This window comes from Mus caroli, unplaced genomic scaffold (assembly GCF_978045245.1).
Source record: "Mus caroli unplaced genomic scaffold, Mus_caroli_1 scaffold_19, whole genome shotgun sequence".
In the NCBI taxonomy this organism is placed as follows: domain Eukaryota; kingdom Metazoa; phylum Chordata; class Mammalia; order Rodentia; family Muridae; genus Mus; species Mus caroli.
Genome location: NW_028227274.1, coordinates 52453907 through 52475464, shown reverse-complemented (window position 1 = coordinate 52475464; position 21558 = coordinate 52453907).

Sequence of the window (21558 nt, the reverse complement as noted above, 5' to 3'; positions counted from 1 at the left end):
TACACACACATACACAAACACACACATACACAAACACACATACCTTCTATTTTTAATAAGGCATGCACAGACCTTTTATTTTTAATGTATCTTTTTTATAAAGAAATATTGTTAGCAAAAGAACTTCAACTGTAATCCTGTTTTAAACATTTGAATATTTGCTAGATACGAAATATTATAACACTCCAATCTGGGCCCTTGTTCCTGCTCATGTTCCTGGTGGCTTTAGCAAAGTAGCTCCAGGGTTCCCAGGTAGGGCTGCCCCTTGGCCATCCCTGAAGAGTGGGTCAGAGACTTGAATGCCCACCCAGGGATAAGTGGAAAGTGTATGGCAGCTCTCCCATGCCCAACAGACCAGACAATAGGTAAAACTCTGGCAGGGTGTGGGTTTTTCCTCCCCTGCCTTCTCAAGGGCCCCTTTTTAGTTCCCAACACCTTTCCTGACTTCCTTTGGTGAACAGCAATGTGGAAGTGTAAGTTGAATAAACCCTTTCCTCCCCAACTTGCTTCTTGGTCATGATGTTTTGTGCAGGAGTACAAACCCTGACTAAGACAGCCGTGAAGTACAGGCTAAGCGTTCAAATCTGTGAGTCTATGAGAGACATTTCACATTTATACCACCAGACTCCTCCTTTGCTAGTCATTCTTTTATTCCTTTTGCCTCTTTTCCTTTCCCAAATCTTTTTTCCTTACCTTCTTAGCATTTCAGATTCTGTTTTGTCTCTTCCTAACTGTCACGACCTCATTACCACCCTCTAGCTTCACATCTGGATCTGTTTCCTAATATCGTCTAACCTGAATGTCCTTACCTAGATCTGTTTTTAGCATCTTCTAAGCTCTTGGTCTAGATCCCTATCTTAGCATCCTTTCACCTGCACATCTTTGTGTGGAGCTGTGTTCTCAAGGTCAGCAGTTTAGCTCACTAATTTACTCTAAAAGGGAGAGGAGAAGATCCTCGATTAATAGCGCTTGGAATAATCAGAGACTCGTCTCATCAAAAGATGAGGACATGTGTGAACTGCAAACACAGCAATGACCACCTCCTTGTGAGTGATCCTCGAGACCCCCTTCAGCTCCTCTGGGCCTCCCCTTTGCTTAGAGATCAGGACATTGCTTAGTAAGAAATGAGGACACTGGCAGCATCTGCTTCCACAGGCTTGTTTATCTGTAGAGTTAGCATACTTATACCTCAACAGCACTGGGCACTCAGCAAGTGCTAATTAAGTGTTGCATGTGATTATGATTATGAATTTTAAGGAACTCCTGACATGGAAGAAGATGAGAGCCTTAACAAAAGATCCATTCATAATTGACACAGGGGACATTTGTATGTAACCGGTGCTCTCTTGCATCAGCCAGAATTTCCTCTGTTCACACTCTCCATTTCTTTGTAAACTCCTTTGTTCATAACCTAGGTACATTTCCATTTGAATGCTTTAAAAAAAAGTGAAAGTAGCACCATTTTCACACCATGAAGTTAAGCAGTTGAAATTCGTTCATCATGGTATGACATAATCTCTGTACCATATAACTCAAACAATGAATAACTCTGTCTGGTTTTCTCCAGCTTGCATAGAACGTACAGAAGAAATACACACGTTATGTGTGATTTGGTTGTTAAGGAGGCACTAAAGACATGGGGTGGATGTTAGGTGAATTCTTGATTCTTTAGTTTACTTTGAGAAATAGATCCGTTCCTTTTCCTGGAAACTAAAGACTTTTCACCAACTAAACAAAATATACAACTTATGAACTTACAAGTTACAGCAGACAGTAGCTGAAGAAGAGATGAGAGTTAATTGTGAGCACTGTCTTTCCTCATTCCAGCAAGAAGGTATTCATCATCAATCCATCCATCCACCCATCCATGCATCCATCCATGCATCCATCCATGCATCCATCCATGCATCCATCCATCCATCCTTCCTTCCTTTCATCTGTCTATCCATCAGTCCATCTGTTTGTCCGTCCATCCATGCATGCATTCAGATGCTCTCTTGGCTTTGCACAATACTGACAACCATCACCACTGTCCACCGTGCAGCCTAACATCCCATAGGACTTTAAAAGTAGGGCTCAGCCCCAGACTTCACTTGCTTCCCTTCTACCACATGAATGCTCCCCCACTGATGGGTAAAGTCTAGGGGTGCTTGCAGATCTGTGTTGAGGTGGGGGGGCGGGTATTGGTGATATGTTTGTTTTCCTTCCTAAACTCATGTCCACATGAGAACCTCCATCAGGGGGATTCCTTTTTTTGCCTAGATGCTAAGACGAGGTCTGTTATGAATGACCATCTGAGCTGAGATGTAAAGAGGAAAGCCACTGTTGGTCTGGCCTTTGACTTGTGCTTTTTCCAGGAAAGAAGAATTTCATTGCTTAAAGCAAGAACAGCCCCAAGCTGATAGAGATGCATCTTAGAAGTAAGGATGCACCTATGAAATGGAAGTTTTGCCTTAAGCTATGAAAGAAAAGATCTGCATGTGAATATAATTGAGTGTGCATCAGTATTTTGTGAATTCATACCCTAGTCCAGGTTAATTTACATATTCCTAAAACCATGTCTCTCTTGCCTCTATGCGTACAAGTACCGGTTTGACACTCAGAACTTTCACCTCTGGATTGAAGAGTACCACGTTTGTTATCTACTCGTGCATGCCACTGACTCCGGTAGCTAGGGCCTTCAAACAGCAATATGTTATTTTATGATTGTGCCTGAGGTTGAAGTCTTAGGAGGACACAGTGAGCATGGCTTTGGCTTGATCCATCTGTCACTGACATTACTAGAGACTCAAAATTTTGAGACTAATGACCTGCAAACTGGCTAAGATCTTGAAATGTGTCCCTCCAGGGCAACTCAGTTGTGGGGCCTCTCCAAGGCTGCTTGAGTGTACCTAGAAATTGACAGTTGATATCCTGAGAGCTACTGGTCCCAGGAGGATATATTGCAGGGGTAAAGATATCTATTAAGGTCTAGCCTTGGATTCACAACTGGACATAATTACCACTGAGCTCTACTTTTCAGAACTGAGCCATGAAGTGCAGTCCACATTTAAGGTGAGATCTGAGTTTTATGTCTTAAAAGACAGAGTATCAACTGTGAAAGTTAAAACTACCAGGAATATGATGGAAAAAGGCCTATGTGCAAGAAAGATTGGTTGGAAGCTACACTAACGCCTCAACATTTCTGTAAGGCTGGTTTTCATTCTAAAAATCATAACAGTAGAGTGGCCTGCTCTACCTGCATGGTTAAACCTGCAAGACATGGTTTTAAGTAGAGTGGAGTATTGTTCTGAATTCACATGGATCCTCTGGCTCAACATGCACAGAACATTATGGCCTGGTACTATTATTAACTCTGCAGAATAGGAGAAACTGAAGGACCAGAAAGTCAGGTAAGGGCTAGCGATGGGAACTGAGATACCTTTAACATGCCACCCATTTGTTATACCTGACCATGTTATTCCGTTTCTGGGTTAAAAAAAAATAACTAGAAAAACAAGTTTGTTTTTTAAAAATATCGATTTGACTTACTGTTTATTTCATAACCAGCCTTGGACTATTTATAAAATCCTACTGTTTCTCACTGGGTTCTGAGCTTTTATTTTACCTCCCTTCAGACAACTTGGTCATCCCCAGCATCCTAGTTTGGTTTCTGTTGCTATGATAAAGATGCTGATGAGAAAGGTTGGTTTGGCTTCCAGTTCACAGTTCATCAATGAGGGTAGTTAAGGCAGAAACTCAAAGCAGGAACTCAAGGCAGAAACCTGGAAGCAGAAGCCACGGAGGCATCCTGCTTAGTGGACTGCTCCCCACAGTTTGCTGAGCCTGTTTTCCTGTGGAACTCAGACCCACCTACCCAGGAACCACCATGCATTGTGTTAGACCCTCCCACATCAATCATTAATCAAGAAAATGGCCCCAGGCAAGACCACAAGGCAGTCTGATGGAGGCAATTCCCCCGACTGAACTCTGCATCCCTCCTTACTCTTGTGTCAAGTTGACAGAAAGTAACCAGCATATAAAGATTTCACATTTCAGAATGGACAAGTCAGGTCCTTACAAATCACTGAGTCTTCCCGGGTGTGTGTGGGTGTGTGTGTGTGTGTGTGTGTGTGTGAAGATTTCCTGCACCACCCCCACCACACACATACTAGTTTTGAGACCAGGGGGAAGTAATGAATGAGTGTGATCTGAAATCGGTAAGAGTTAATATAAGCTCTGCACATAAGGTGCTGTCTTTATTTTATGTGCTATTTTCTGCCTCACAACCTGGAGCAAAACAAAATGACATTCAAGCAATTTGGAGAGTCACTATTAATTTGGATTCTGCCCATGAAGACTCCTGGAGAGTTCACCGATGATATTTTATAAGTAAACACGTCCCACCATGCTTCCTAGTCCTCTATGAAGTCCCTCAGAAAATTGTCAGCCAGTGTGGCAAAATCCCAAGGTACTTTGAGGTTGGGAGTCACAGCGAGCCTTGGCTGGATGCTGTTCATGTGTGACATAGCCATCCTGTTGTGATCTCAAAGTTCCCTACCGCTGATCTCACATTGTTGAGACCCTAAGTCCTCAAGGGATAATATTATGAGATGCTCTTTGAAATCCCAAAAGGCTCTACTCTTACCAATACGATTAGGGCCCTTCTAACAGTCCAGAGAAGGTGCCCCCACAGCCCCATTTTGCCCTGTGGAGACACAACACAAAAATCGGTTATGCAACTAGGAAAGAGTCCCTCCCAACCTGCCTAAGCTGCAGTTCCTTCAGACATCTGCCTCCAGGACTATGAGCAATAGACTTCTGCCTATATGCCTCCAGGTCTGTGGTCCTTTTCTTCTAACAGTTTGAATGAACTAAGACAGATGAACATGGGCTTGAGAGGAAGTTAATTGGGTGCAAAATGCACTGACAATTTGAAGGGAGGAGACGGCAGACCAAGCCAACCATGGAAACTGCATTTCATTTAACAAACATGTAGTGCTTACAGTGGGCCAGGATCTATTCTAATCCTTTTTTTTTTCAGATATTAACTCGTTTATCCTCATAACAACCTCTGAGGTCACAACTACGTATGAGCCCCATTTAATAGCTAGAATATGTTCAGATGCATAAGCTGGGTGGATAGTCAGTGGCCCAGGGTCACAGAATCAGTCAGGATCAGGGCTGTCGTTCCAATCTGGGGGCCTCTGACTCTTGAGTCCTGGTATGGAGCTACAGAGCTAAACTCAGTTGCCCTGGCGTGTGCCCTCAGGAATTGGTCTAACCCAGACAGATCACACCAGTGCTGATTTAAGAATCGAAGCACAATTCCTTTTTTATTACAAGAGCGCCATTTCCCCCCAGACAGAAATGAGGCTGCATTCACTGTTCTACTAACCCAATGTCAACAGCTGAACACTCTCCCCCAAGACTGCATGCCTTATGATGCTTCCCAGATGAGTAGAATGATGCTAGAAGACTATTTAGAGCAACAGTCCTTTTGGCATTGAAATATAAGTGATGGGAACTCTGTAAGGCTCCATAAACATAGCAGACAGGTGTTAAAAAGTAGCTGCAAATAGAGGCCAGGACTTTTCAAACACACAGAGAAATGATACAGTAAATGCGCTACAACCTTCTGTTTTCAGGCTAGTGACCTTTGCTTCATTAGGCCCACCTTGAACTGTGATAAACATTCACTTAAATGAATATCATTTCCTTACAATTACAGAAGGGTCATACATAATACACTGAGTTCCCTTGGCAGCCCATGTGCCTGTCATGCATATTTCATGAGCAGTTTCATTCCCCAAGTCCCTCTCAAGCAATCCTCAATCCCATGGCTCTGGTGCCCAGGAAATAAAGCTCTTGTCTGCGAAGAGATCTCAGGGCAGTTATTGTCACTCTGTACTTTATCAAGGAGAGCCAAGGAATGACCTGCTTGTAGCGTCTGACCAGCACTATAGCAGTGTCCCTTTCCATATATGTATTACGAGAAACAAGTCTCACTGGTTGTATTTGCCTAATGTAGATTCTGTGCCAAGCAGTAGAAGGCATGAGGCCCTGAACAGAGTACTAGTAACAACCTAATGGATGTAAAATGAAGCGGGGGAGGGACTTGCATTCCTATGCCTACAACATGTTCAATACGTGTGGGGCTGGAAAAAAAAAATAGATCATGGTCCACGGGAGCGTGGTCAGGCAATTTAAGTGAGTCGACATCTGTTTGTGTGAAGTGATGTCTTTCCCAGCTGCCTCAGCTGGTGGGAAATAAAGTGTTGGAATGATAATAAGCAGAGAGGAAGTTTGCAGTAACAGTGAAATATAAGCCTTTTTATAGTCTCAATAGATTTTGCGGGCAATTTCCCTTTTTCTCCTTTCAAGACTATTGAGTTCGTCAAGACAGCTTCATCTTTTTTGAGATCTCCCACCACTCTGAGAATACGATCCGATCCAAGAAACATGCATCCTGTCTGCCAGCTCTAAAAGGTTACTTTTTGGGAGTCAGATAAAACTAAAGACAATTTGCTTCCTCAAAAATTCTGGCTTTCAAAAATTATCACCCTAGAAAATAGGCTCCTGTGTCTCCTACCCCTGACCATTGCGTCCAGCCTGCCATAATTTGTTTAAAAATACGTATTGAGTGCCAAGTTACGACCAGGATGTGCAGATCTCTTGGTTAGACATCCTGCTTTAGTCAACTCCTATTTGTCCCCAAAAGATTTGAGTCAGAAGCCTTTGTTGTGTGTGCTCTTAGACCTGGAGTTGGGGGTAGGGGGTGAGGAGAGGTTTACACCAGCAGAATTAATATTTACGTTCTTCAAATATTAGAGAAGCCACAGAAAATTATTAATCCCAAAAGGTTATAATTATCTTTAAAGTGGTGGCAGCCATTGAAATGTAAAGTTTTACAGACAGGCAAGGGAGAGGGCTGCCCGGGCCATCACACCTTCAACTGATTGTCCAAATCAAAGAGAGGTCTCTCCAGAGGTGCAAGGCAGGGATGGCAGCGTAAGCAGACAGATATTCTGTTCTTTGAGTGTGTTACTGAGAGAGAGAGAGAGACAGAGACAGAGACAGAGACAGAGACAGAGACAGAGAGACAGAGAGAGACAGAGAAAGACAGAGACAGGCAGACAGACAGACAGACAGATACACACACACACACACACACACACACACGCACGCACACACAGACATAGATGGGGGACCAGCGAGGGGGAGAGAGACAGAGAGAGAGGGAAGAAAAGGAAGGAGGAAGAGAAGGAGAGAAGGAGAAAAGAAAGAAGGGAGGGAGGTAGATAATTCAAATGGGTTTCAAATCTGTAGTCTGTAGAATGTGAAACTCATCAAAGCTTACCCACAATATATAGTTTCCTGGACCCATAGATGTAAAGGATTCATTGACTAATTTTCTGAATTAAGCTCTCACTTCCCCCTCCTATCTAGGCCAAGAGAGTTTGAACCCAAGTGGAAGTTAACCAATTAGCTGTGAGGTACAAAGTCTCGATGCTTTCCACGGATGGTGTAGCTAGCTTTCGGCTCATGCTTCCGAAAAGTGATTGCCTTGATTCACGTTGTTCTAGGAGACAGCCAGGTCAACGGCGAGGTAAAGAGAGCATCCAGCAAAGGAGAGATGGCAAAGCTGAGTCCCACACCCAAGCCTCAGGAACTCAACAAGAAACCATGAGAGACAACTGGGATCTTCCCCAACCCCTGAGTGTTACTCACTGTGTAGACATCTCTCAAGCTCCATTAAATTCTATTTGACGTACATTAAAAAAGATTTAATCACAGATGCCAGTCAACTAACCAACCCATTAATCTAGCTGTTTTTCCTAAGAAAATTGTATTTAAAAAGGTCCTTTTTTTCTCAATTTAATTTAGTCATCCTTTAAATTTCATGTATTTATCATGTAAATGCACCTTATTTGCAAAAGAAAAGCATGGGATTCAATGAAATAAATAGTTATTTCATTAAAATGGATACAAAAAACCCTGTGATTAGGGTAATTAATTTGCACACTAAAAGCTATCTTCCTGGTTCAGATCATTAATATTGATGGCCTTCGATTTTGTTCTCTGTAATGTTCCTTGAAATTTACTCAGAACTGGCACCGGAGCTGAAGGAGCAGAAGGCAAGCAGAGTAGAGGGCTAGGGAGCTCCTGGAGATGACTGGTTCCCTCCTCAGCCAGCCTAGCAGCGTGCGGACCTGTGCACCCAAATCAACTCCCGACTCAGGCTGCAGGAGTTTTAATGCTGTCTCTTATCTCCAATGTCAGTTATTGATGCCTGGCACTTATTGACGTGTGTCTTCTTTAGGAGAAAGGGGAAAAAACATTTAAATTGCAAAATAACATTACAGGAGATTATGTCTAGGTACCACACGCTGTTATGCACAGCCTTGCCAGATAACAAGGCAGCGTCTGTCAATATACCTTTCTCATTAGATTTTCATCTGCATATTATGCAAATGGATTTGAGCAGCCTTCCCCTTTGATAGCTCTCTGCCGCTAGTTTGAGTCGAGGCACATATTTTGTTTCTGTGCTGTTCAGCAGATGTATTCTACCAAAGACCTTTGGAAAAGGTGTCATATCAGTGTGGTACACTGCGGAATACAGCTGTGGGCTACACGCACTGAAGAAAAAAAAATCAAATCCTGGAACACTTTTAAATTGCCTTACCTAGCTGTGTCAGCATGCTCAACAATCCTGGGGATGGAAAAATGAGCTACTATCTCCATAGAGATACGCACGCAGATGGAATAATATAATATTTTAACTCCCGTACAGTGTTTAACTTGCATTTCAAGACTTCCTGACAGGAGTACTGCTAATGCTTTGTAATTACAGATAGAAGCATGATTTTCAAGACTGTTCTCTCTCTCTCTCTCTCTCTCTCTCTCTCTCTGTGTGTGTGTGTGTGTGTGTGTGTGTGTGTGTAACACTGCACACGAAATTTCCCTTCCAGGAGATCATAGTTACACAAAGTTGTCAGAACTACTCTCTTGCCTCTGCTACTTTGAGATTTGCTTTAGGCCACTAAGTCTCTTCCCCAAATAAGGAAGCTGGAACGCAGGTTTCCAACAAGCTCCATTGCTGTTTTCACACCGGGAGTGCTTGTGCTAAAATTTGAACAGAGTCTGACAGAGCAGTGACCGTGATGGGGTTCAGGGCCACCCCTCATCGATGAGGTGAATTCTGTTGGTCATCTTACACTCTACCTACCATTTAAAAAGCTTTCACGTTTCAGTTCCATAGTTTAAAAAGCTAAGAAGTTAATTCTAAGGTCTGTCTGTCTGTCTGTCTATCTATCTATCTATCTATCTATCTATCTATCCATCTATCAACAGATTTATAAAGAAAGATCCAGGATGTGTTTGGTAAAGGTGTGGTAAGGTGGAAGAAGGGTGCCTTTGAGGGCCCATGCTGAGGTATCCCTTCCCCCTGAGGTACCAGCCATACAATAGGTATAGTATAGAATAGAATCTATTTAGGGCATGAGAAGGGGAGTTGAGGATGGAGTAGAGATAGAGAAAGGCAGAGAGAGAGAGAGAGAGAGAGAGAGAGAGAGAGAGAGGCCACATGGAGAGAGGGGGGAGGGGAACGGAGAGAGAAGGGACAGAGAGGGTAAGAGATTAAGAGTGAAGAGGGGGCAAGTAGCCCCTTTTATAGTGAGTCAGGCACACCTGGCTGTTGCCAGGTAACTGTGGGGCAGAGCCTAGAAGGAATGCTAGTGCTATATATGAATGTATGTATATGTATGTATGTATGTATGCATGTATGTATGCACATAATTATGTATGTACCTATCTATCTATTTATTTCTTGAGACAGGGTTTCTCTGTGTAGCCCTGGCTGTCCTGGAACTAACTCTGAAGATCAGGCTGTCCTCAACTTAGAGATCCACCTGCCTCTGCCTCCAGCGTGCTGGGATTAAAAGCATGGACTGCCATGCCCATTTTAACGAAGAAAACATTGGACATTTTTGGATATCTGTACACAAAACAAAACACCTATCTAGGAGTCTTTAAACAACGGTCACTTCAAGCACCAGAGAGGTATCCCACATGAGAGCAAAGCTGCTGAAAGCAGAAAAGAAGCAGAAAAGAAGTCGTCCACACACACACTGCAACCTCCGGGAGCTTTCTTTGGCCATCTACCTTTGTGTAGCAGTGCTTCAAGTAAGGCTCTTGGGGTGCTCTGTCCTCAGGCAGGCAGAAAACAGCTCGAATCTGCTTGTTAATATTCATGGCAAACATCGAGTCCCTACATTGTTTGCTTTTAAAATAAAAGCTCGTTTTCTACCCCACCCCCAACCTCCTCTAAAGAGACACACATGGCGCGTAGGATGTTTTTCTAAAGAAAGACATTGAAAAGACATTGCCTCGAGGTTTGCTGAAGCAAGAGCCTATTTAATGTCATGCCTCCCCTACCACACCCCAGCTCTCTCTCTCTCTCTCTCTCTCTCTCTCTCTCTCTCTCTCTCTCTCTCTCTCTCTCTCTCCCTCTCTCTCTTTTAACATCTATTTACCAATTACAATGCTTTTCACAATATGCTCCCTTTAACCAATTCCAGAGTAACAAGCAGGCGAGAGGGGTTGGAAACATTACTCCAGTTCTCTTTAAGCAATAAGAGGAATGACAAGAAAAAAAAAATCATTTTTTTCTAAGAACCCAAATCTCCCAACAGCTGACATTAGGAGCAATGTGGAACCTGCCTGTTAGGGCGTATTCACACTTGTTAAGATGCCAGACAATGGAAGCAGAAGAAATAGCAGTATGTAGAAACAACAACTAGTCAGCCCCTGCTCCCACCCCCCAATCCCAACTACACAAAAAATATCTAAATTCAAACCCCATAAACTTGGCTTCTGAGACCTTTATGGGTGTAAACAGAGGGGGGACACCAGGGTTTGGCGCAACTGGGTTCCTGAGGCACACTCCTAAGAAAGCACTCACTGGGGGGGCTGTTACTGGAGATTCGCAGACTCTTCTTCTTAGGAGTCAGCCAGAACGTTTATAAATAAATGGACAGGCCACCCAACACATTTCGCCACTGTCTCTGATGCTGAGAAGCTCGTTTTCCAAGTGTGGTAGGGCAAGAATGTAAAGGCGTCCTGGATCCTACCCTACCCTCACCCCACCCCCAGCCCCCAGCCAAAACAGAAAAATTAGAATATTCTAGGTGATCGGGAGGACTGGAGAAGCCATGTAAACACTATCTAATAACACTTCTAGATGGGGCACTCAAAGTCTTCCTGGGACAATTAACTTTTTGGGATGAACTTCTCCTGCTGCCTCCTCTGATCTCTTAGCTGCTTAGCTGCTTAGAGTTACCCCTCACCATTACCACCACCAACCACACACCCATCCATTCTCCCCCAGAGTGGAAGATGCTGGAGTAGAAAATGCTTCTGGTCAAGACCAAAAAAGAATCTTTGTACTAGGTAGAAACCTGACATGCTAGTTGGGGCTCATCAGTCGCTTGGTGTTTCGGTTCGTATATTCTCAGCCCAGGGAGTGGCACTATTAGATGTGGTCCTGTTGCAGTAGGTGTGGTCTTGTTGGAGGAGGTGTGTCACTGTGGGTCTGGACTTTAAGACCCTTATCCTAGCTGCCTGGAAGCGAGTATTCTGCTAGTAGCCTTCAGATGAAGATGTAGAACTCTCAGCAATGCCTGCACCATGCCTGCCTGGATTCTGCCATGTTCCCCCCTCGATCATAATGGACTGAACCTCTGAACCTGTAAGCCAGCCACAATTAAATGTCCTTATAAGAGTAGCCTTAGTCCTGGTGTCTACTCACAGCAGTAAAAGCCTAACTAAGATACCTGGCCAAGGGAACATGGCCCGGAAGGGAGGCTCACCTTCCATGGTGCTGAAGAGATGGGCAGAGTAATTAGTCCTTTCATGAGATGCTGTACTTTTTCTACCCAGAATCCCTACCCATAATGCAGAAGCTTGCTGGATGCAGGCAAGTAAGGACTGTAAGCCTGTCCCTCTTTCTGAATTATTCAGAAACATTTAAGTTTTCCTACAAGTTCTTTGTCTCTTTTCCAGCATGTCTCCTGCCACATTTGGGGCTTTCCCAACATTACAAGCTTTCTTACTCTTCGTATAAAGCCTCCTTCACTGCCTTGTGGCACTTACCGGCCATATTTCTTCCTGTTCACAGTACAGACCTTTGTCCTTCTCTCTTCTTCCTCTTTTCTTCGACCTCTTTCTCCAGGCAACGCCTGATGTTTACAACAGGCGTTTTGCAGGCCTAGTGGCTTTTCTCTTCTCAACTCTAGAAATTGTCCTTGTGTTTCCATTTGAGTCCATTTTTAAACTTCTTTATTAATGAGTCTAAAAACCCTGAGGAGAAATGCCAGTTTCTTCTGCACCCAACCCTTCAGATACTTGGACCTTAGGTTTCTAGATTTCAGAACTTTGAGATAGTAATTAGAACATGCAGTGTGCTACATGTCAACTAATATATCTCTTCAATAATATGTGCTGGGTTTTTTTCTTTGCCTCTAGAAAATCCTTTCTTTTATTCACAACCTGAGTAGCGAGGAGTCACTTATAGAGTTCACTGATAAAGAAATGGTTGTCACTTTGTCACTCAATCTCAACATGAAAGATAAGAAACCTATTTTTGGTTGGTAATCGCCAAATGCATCCTTATTATTTTTTTTTTTGTCCTAAAGTGGGCTTTCTTTTTCTCCTTAAGTTTCTCTTACATTCAAGGGAATTCATCTTGCAATGTTAGGAGGAAATCTTCACTGTGCCTTAATTGAGAGATTGCTCTAGCAGACGACCCAAGTTCAGTTCCCAGCACTGGTGTGGGAAGAGGCTCACAACTGCAGGTAGCTGTAACACCAGAGATCTGATGCCCTCTTCTGGCCCCTAAGGACCTCTCTCTCTCTCTCTCTCTCTCTCTCTCTCTCTCTCTCTCATACACACACACACACATACACACACACACACAAACACACTCACACATGCACACACACGAAAATTAAACTATCTATAAAGTCAAATTTCTTATGTAAAGAAAATTGAAGAGGCTATAATCATAGTGGTTTGATAGCAGTAATGATTTTATGCTTTACTCAGAGATTTAGGCTTTTGTTTTTTATAGCTTTTGCTATACATTTTAACTTCTGAAATAAATATTTCATTGAGATACTCTTTTCTGATTCCTCAGGTTTGGGGTTTTCTTTAGTTGGGGGCTTGTTTTTTTCCTCCTTCACCCTGGTACTAACCCCCATCTGCATACAGGATGATATATTCTGGTTTGGATGCTCCCTTTCTGCAGCTCCAAGTTCGTCCCTCCAGACTTGACCCCAGAATTTCCATTTCCTGGAAAGAAGCAGATTGCTGGTTGCTTTGCACTGTGTTGCCAATGGGAAGTCCAAAGGGAGCCATCATCTACCAGGAGAGAGTGGAATCCCCAGCACTGTGCTGCCTGTGGAACACAAAGGCAACAAACGTCTCCAGCAGAGAAGCCCTGCTGGCTTGTGTGTTGGGCAGAAGCAGAATTCCTTCCGTTTCTCATAGGTAACAGAAGGAAAAATGCTGAGAAAGTTGCAATATTAACAATTTGCCAGGGGGTAGGGAGGAGTGGGAGTATAATTGGGGGTGTGGGCGAGGGGACATCCCTTTGAAGACAAACTTGACACTGGATTTAAGTAAAGCATGATGACATGTGCAAAATTTGAAACTCAGACACCCCCACCTCTTTGAATGTATCCCAGGGAAACTCTCCAATATGTGAACAGGGAGCTCTGTGGGAATGTTCAGTGTGGCGTTGGCTGTCAAAAGAATCAAGACACGAATAACAGATTTTGTGTGTGTTTGTGGCAGAGGGGAGGACTTCTCCCCTCTCACTGTGTATGTGAGGATGATCTGGAAGTCCTCATTCTTTTGCCTCTATCTCACTGTTCCTGGCTTGTGGCACCATCTCTGCCTTCATAAACACGACTTTCCCAGGATGAATAATACCTTATGGCTTATTCATTCAAATAAGTATCATATAGTAAGTAAAATGAAGGAAGTAAGTTTACCTTGTTTTCACACAGATAAATCTCAAAAACAAATCCTAAAATTTAAGTAACAATGTACAAAGAGTGAATTTGCAAAATGGTAGGAGTCTGGAAAATAGTATATCAGGTCCTCCCAAAGTCAAATATAGACTTACCATGATATAGTAATATACCCAAAATACCCAAAAGCTGGGCCTTAAACAGATGTTTGTATAGCCACTGCCATGGCTTCACTCTGTACAGCTGGTGAGGGTGAGCTCTACCCAACCCCAATTATACTCCTACTCCTCCCTACCCCTGGAAAATTGTTAATATTGCAATAGTGGACAGAGGCATGGACAAAGAAATAAAAAATTATGCACAGAGAAATATTTTTGGCCCTTAAAAAGGAAGGAAAGTCAAGAACGATTATTCACATGGGGAATTCCAGTACTTAATGGGCGGAGGGGTGAAGCTACTATGCCTGAGGTCATCCAGGCTTAGCTGTAGGTGAAATCATAAGGCAACCTGGGCTATCTGTTAAGAATGTGTCTCTAAAGAAAGGGTGGGGACCTTCAACTTGAAGACATTTTCAGGAAAACCAGCCAATCATGAACGGACAAGTGCTGCATGACTCAGTTGCCCTGAAGTGACGTGAGGCATAGAGACCGTCAGTATAAAGTCTGGGAGGAATAAGTACCACCTAGGAACGTGGGGATGTGCCAGGGCCACCCCACGATCATGGTTATATAATAAGCAGAGTGCACTTAATGAAACTGAGCTATGACGTAAACAAACAAAAGATTCCTACCATCTGAATAGAAGCCAGGGTGTGAACTGTGTACTTAAAGGTAGTCAGACTGGATTATTTTTGTTTGTTTGTTTTTTGTTTTTTTCGAGACAGGGTTTCTCTGTGTAGCCCTGGCTGTCCTGGAACTCACTCTGTAGACCAGGCTGGCCTTGAACTTAGAAATCCACCTGCCTCTGCCTCCCAAGTGCTGGGTTTGAAAATTGTATGTTTTGTGTATTTTTTAATAGTGAAAGACAGGAGAAGGGCACACACTTTTATTTCCAGCTCTCCAGTAACAAAGGCTGGCCGATATTTGTGAATTTGAAGCCAGATTGGTCTACCTAGCCAATTCTGGGCTAGCCTGAGCTGAAGAGTTAGATCCTGTCTCAAACAAACAAACAAACAAACAAATAAGCAAACCAATGAGATGATAAAAGTGTGGATCTGAGAAAACTTGGGGGTACCAATGAGGCAGAACTAAATACAATCAAAATACACATTATGGAGTTTAAGAAATTGATAAAAATGAATATTATAAAGAATCAATAACCAAGCTTCAAAAGGGCACATCACATACGTTTCATATATATTTTTTGGCTATACACCAATGTAGAGTGCTATAAACACTGTAGAAACTTGTGCACCCATTCCTATAAGGAACACACACCACTTTTAGAAAGAGACATGGAGGAGAAAAGAGATGGGGTAGAGTTGGTTGTAGAGAATGAAGGTTAAATTTTCTCCAAGGCCTTATTTCTAAACACAATGGGTAAAGTCTCCAAGGTGAACACACTCATGTGATCAGATTAATGGCTATGTGGTACCAGGACACAACTTTAACTCATTGTACCATTCTCTACATTCAGAATTTTTCATTATTGAAAGTAAAAAAGAAAATAGCAGAAGATGGCGATACTTCTGCAGCCTTGGCCATCCCATCCTTTTCTGTGTAGTAGAAGAGGTCCACCTTTAGACAGATAGATGAAAGGCCATGGGTTATATCATGAGCCTTATGAGCCTCAGCAAACTCAAAAGAACGGGCTTCACACTGTCTTTGGTACTGGCAAACAAAACCTGCTTTCTTGGCTTCACAGATATTTTTGGATGAAGAATGAGTTATCAGTTCCATGAAGGTCAATGCAATCAAGCGGTCAACTTTTCCACCCTCACACTGTAGGTCCTCCTAACCAAATGCCATTTTGACCTGGGTAATTTCTGTTGATTATGTACATTCTTGATGATGCCACTTCCTATAGAGGCATGACCATCTTTAATATTCATTTTAGTGGCAATATTAAGCTTTAAATTCTATTCAGTTATAGTACTCATACCATACATATAACTATTATAAGAAAATAATTTTCATAAAAAATTTGGTGAGCCTTTCAAAGATGGTCAGAAGGTAACACAGTGGAAGTATGAAGGCTGCTAATTAATATTGTTGATCTTAATAACCCAACATTAATGGAACACCTAATCCTTTGGAGTCCTTGGTTTCTTTGTCTATAAAACGAGGGAGATAACACGCCCTACTTTACAGTGAACCACAAGTACATGCCTGTAAAACACCATAGCCACCACATTGTGAGTATCGTGAAGTGGTAGCTACTGTTACTTTGCTTCTATGTGTTCAGTACACTTGTAGAAAACAGTAGTTAAAATGAAGATTTTATTATAAGACTTTTCTTGATAAGCCTTGCATATGGCTTGGGGATTCAACAAGAATTCATATGTCAGCAGCCTGTTTTTTGGGGTAGAAGTGTGGTCTACGAAGGGATTATAGGAGTGCAGGCTTCTAGTTTCCTATTTTTGAGATTGAGATCCTTATTTCTATAAATGTGCTGGACATATGTTATGGGCTATTGCAAAGACCAGAACTGCTAGAACCAGAACTAGGACTTTGGATGTTCACTCTGTAAAACTGTGAGCTGAATACACTTGTGGTTTGAATGAGGAAGGCCCCCCATGGGCTCCTGTGCTTGGACATTTAACCGTCAGCTGGTAGCTATATTGGGGAAGGCTATGAAATGTTTAGGATTCAGTGTCTTGCTGGTGGAAGTCCATCACTAGGGCTGGACTTTGTGAATAGTTTATAGGCTTTCCTCATCTCTACGATTGGAGTTGAAGATGTACTCTCTTCAGCTTCCTGCTCCAGCCCACTGCTGCCATAGCTTCCCTGCCATTGACTCCTCCTTTGGAGTCAGAAACCAAAATAAACCAAGTTGCTTTTGGCTGTGGTATTTTATCTCAGCAACAAAAAGTTCAAACCTCTTTTCTTTATAAAGTGCACTTGCCTCATATGTTTCATTATAGCACTTTAAAGAGGATTAATATGCTATCTATAGTTTTGGCTATATGTATAAATTTGGGATTTTTTAATTGATATTTTAAAATGTTCTGCATTAACAAATTCACAGTGTTTTTTTATATGTATCTGTGTAATTTTGCCAGTGTAAACTATGAGCTATGCCTGACTTTCTTAATGGCAAATAATTAGTTTGAAGAAGCTTACATTTTCCCTAGTTTTATTAGCCATACCATCTTGCTATATATGAAAGTATTTTTTTCAGGAAGCTAAATTTTATTTTAGTTCTTGACCATAGAATTGCGGATTTTTCAATACTGATGCCTACTGCTTCATTACCTTCTTTCAGTTTCTCTCTGACACAGCCTTAAACTATAGGAATATAAGCTATAGTCAGTTTTGTCCTATGATTCTTGGATGAAACAGTCAGAATGATACAGCAGCTAGTCCTATTATTTGTTGATGTTGTATGGCATTAACTAAAAGTACAGGTAAGAGGACAGAAACAGGGGGATGACGAACTCAGTGTCACTGTTTATTTAATTGCATTGTTTCCTGATTTGATTTCTATTGCTGTGATGAAGCACTCTGACCAACTTAAGAAAAAAAAATGCTTTCCCTTCTAGGTCACATCTCAACAGTGTAAGAAGTCAGGGCAAGAATTAAAGCAGAAACTTGAAGCAGAAATCATGGAAGAATGCTACTGACTGGCTCCCTCACAGGCTTGTCTTTAGCTACCTTTCATGCCCAGCTAAGGCCACCTGCCAAGGGTATGGTGCTGCCCACAGCAGGATGAGCACTCCTACACCAATTATCAATGAAGAAAACTACCTGTAGGCGTAACCACAGGCCAATCTCATCTGGGCACTACCTTAACTGATATTTCTTTCTCAGATGATTTCTGGCTGTGTCAAGTTGATAGTTAAAACTAACCAGAACACTTAATTTCCCTAGGAGTAAATAAAATTTACCTTATTGAACATCTACTGCTTACATCCTTCTTGGAAATATTTATTATCATCTTTTGTCTTCTTCAAGCTGTTTTTTTCTACTTCCAATCTAGAGAAGGGTCATATACCCAACGGCCACCCTTCAACTGCATTAATAATGCTGTATGGTTCTAGAAATTATTGATTGTTCATGCTTCTGACACTAGTGATAACCTCTTGAAAAGTTAAGTGGAAGTTCCCCAAGTTATTAAACTTGCGCTTATGGGATTTTGTTAACCCTCAGCAGAGGAAAGTGCATTAAAAATTTATTCTGATGCATAGCAATGAATATGTGTGTGATCTGAAACGAGAGGTTTCTAGGGGAGAACATGACAGATGAGAAGGCAGAAATTCTGGGTTATATTTATCACTGTTTTCCAGGTTACTTTGACCTTGAAAAAGCAGCTCCTCCCCGGGCTTCATTTTTTTCCACGAGTTAAATGAAGATGACAATACCCATTAGCTTTTACATATGTCTACCTTAAAAAGAAAGGAATTGCTCTCAGGATGAATGAGACGATGTTAGTAAACAGCTTTGAGCTCTTGGGGAGGCAGATGTTCTATAAATACAAATTATTAATAACGTATTTGTACTGATAATTGTAGGCAATGTTAGCAGGGCCAGAGTAAAGAAGTCATTGGTTACATGGTACATGCAGTAAGAGGAACAGTGCTATGGAATAGGGATGCTGGATCTGTGGAGAGCCCGAAAGCCTACTACGAAATTAGACTAGTCCCCACCACAGTTGTAGGAAGGAGTTGTACTAAGGCATTTCTGCTTCTTAGGGCAGAAAGATAACTCAGTATTTATAATGTGTTGTAGAGGATAGCTGCAAGCCTGGCAGTGGGAGATGAAATTTGCTGTTGTATATCATAGTTCAAAGAAGCAGGACCTTTCTCCACCCTGCCTGTGGCAGATACAGCTCCTGATGGCATAGCTGACTTCTGCTTTCCCCTTCTTTCTTCTCGGCCAATCATTAGTGCGCATCTTCCCTTCCATCAGTGGAAACATTTGGGGGTTTTCTATCATTTACTTTTCATATAGTGATACTTTATCCATCCTGGTTCCCTTTGATTGGTGGCTTTTACAGCCTCCTGCTTTCTGCTTCCTGGCTTTGGCTTCTGCGGCTCTTCTCTTGTGACTGCTCTTCTCAATCCCCTCCCCCCAACCCATCTTGTGTTTTAACGTACTAATAAGGAGGATTCAGGCCGCACAGTAAGGTTGACTATCTAATAGGGATAGGAAAGGTTTGCTTTGAGTCAAGTTTGTCACACCCTACCCAGGCTCCCCTGCATGCCTTGTTTGGCATTAGATAGTGTCACTGCAAGGACCTGCAGGAGTGAGGGTCCTGACATTACACAAAGAATGGGAATGGAAAGGAAAAATAACCTTTGAACCTCCAGCTCAGGAGTGGCTGTGATGGCAACGGTTTGAAGAGTTATGTAGATAGTGCACCCGGGAATGAAGGTAAAGGAGTGGAGAACAAAACTCAGGATACAGTTGTTTACTGTTTGTAAATTGGATAGTTTCTTTAGATCTTTATTTCCTTTGAATGGTTGAAAGCAACAGCAGATAAGGAGCATGGCCCCCTTGCTTTATGTTCCAATACACACACACACACACACACACACACACACACATATATATACATACATATATATGTACATCTATAAATAATAATGTACAATACATATTATATACTATATGTTATATTTTTATGTTACATTTTGCATGTTACATGCTGTATGTTATATGCCATGTATCATGTGTCATAGGTCATATGTTATGGATGTTATATATATTATATTGTATATATATGTACATAGTCTTTTGTTATTAAGGTTTAAGCATTTTTATTCTTAAATACCTATGTTTTAAAACAATCTTTGGGCTTCTTTTTTACTTTAGTCACAAGCTTACTACATAGCACAGGCTGTTTTTGAACTCATGATCCTCCCATTCTACACCCCCCCCCCCCCCAGAGAGCTAGGATTACTGGTATGTGTGACTCTGCCCAGATTATGTCTTGGTTTTACTGACATTTCTAAGCTTTTCCTTTCTAAAAATATGTTTCCTAATTCCGTGTGTTTTTATTCTCTGATTGTTCTTATTCTTAGGACTTTACTCACTCTTCCTGCAGTAAAGGAAACACAGTTGTATGATGAAAATTCAATAAATCGCTGCTAGTTTTCAAAACATAAAAGCAGCTTTAGTCACGTGATCCTTGCTATGCCAGTTTTAAAGGCAACAAATAAAGAATATACCTTTTAATTCAAATCAGCAGCAGTTCTAAAAACTGATCGTACCGAGACTACAACAGTCTCCCACTTGAGGGAGACTCAGGTTCTTTAACCAGTGTAGACCATTGTAAGTAAACTACACATCCAAATTGGAATTAATGGGATTTGAGAGAGAACCGGAGTGCACAAAGCTGGGTTCATGGCAGAGAGTGGGTGAATCAGGAGTTGGCGGAGGGGATGAATATCGTCAAAATATATTGTACAAAATTCTCCAAGAAGTAATGGAAAATATTTTAGGACACCCCATCATCCTGTCCGAGAGATTAGCATTTCTCAGCCATAACAAGCCTTGTGCTCTCCTAAGTAACTTTTAGATGAAAGGGCTGATAATAATTGGAGCAGAAAGCTGAGGAAAATAAAAAATGAAGTACTACTTATAAAAGTTTCAGGGATATCAACAAAGTGTCTCCTAAAATCTATACCTTTACAGTATTTAATTAAAGAAGAATAAAAATAATCTAGACATTTTCCTCAAGAAAAAGAGAAAACTATTCCCTTCCTAGGGACAGACTAAACAATGTCCACCCCTTTCTCCGAAGTTCTCAATAACAAACCAAGGTGTTCATTCCAGGGAACCAGTGAATTTTATTGGGCTTCCTTGTGGAGACTCGGTGAAGGGTTAGTTACAAAAATGTGGGTGCTTCTCCTCCGATTAGACATACCTGAAAAGCCTTACCCGACAGGGTGAGGGCTTCCCTACAGTCACATAAATGGAGCCCCTGTTCTAGTCTTCACTGGTCTCTATATATTCCGTCCTTTCCCCACAGGCCACAAGCAGAGTTGCCAGTTGGTCGAGATCGAGTGGATGCTAAAGGGAGACTCTCATGTCCCGTTCTGCTTCTCTCTGCAGGCATGGGAAGCTAAGGAAATGGGGTAGGGGGATTGAAGTGAGGAGATGGGGTAGAGTAGAGAGTCAGAGCAGCGGCTTACGCCATTAACCAACCCAACTGGAATGATCTTTGGTAAGCAGATGCTAGTGAACTCCCTAAGATGGCAGTTGTTTGGCTGGTGAACAGTCATTCGCAACAGCAGCAATATTTAGCTAACTAAATTCAAGAGCAATGAAAAGAAAGAACCAAACTAAGAGAAACAGTCAGACGATGATAGCAAATAATAAATGCAAACGCCGTGAGGGGTTTGTGTTGAGATTCAGACCTAGGACAAAGGGCTGAGGAATATATT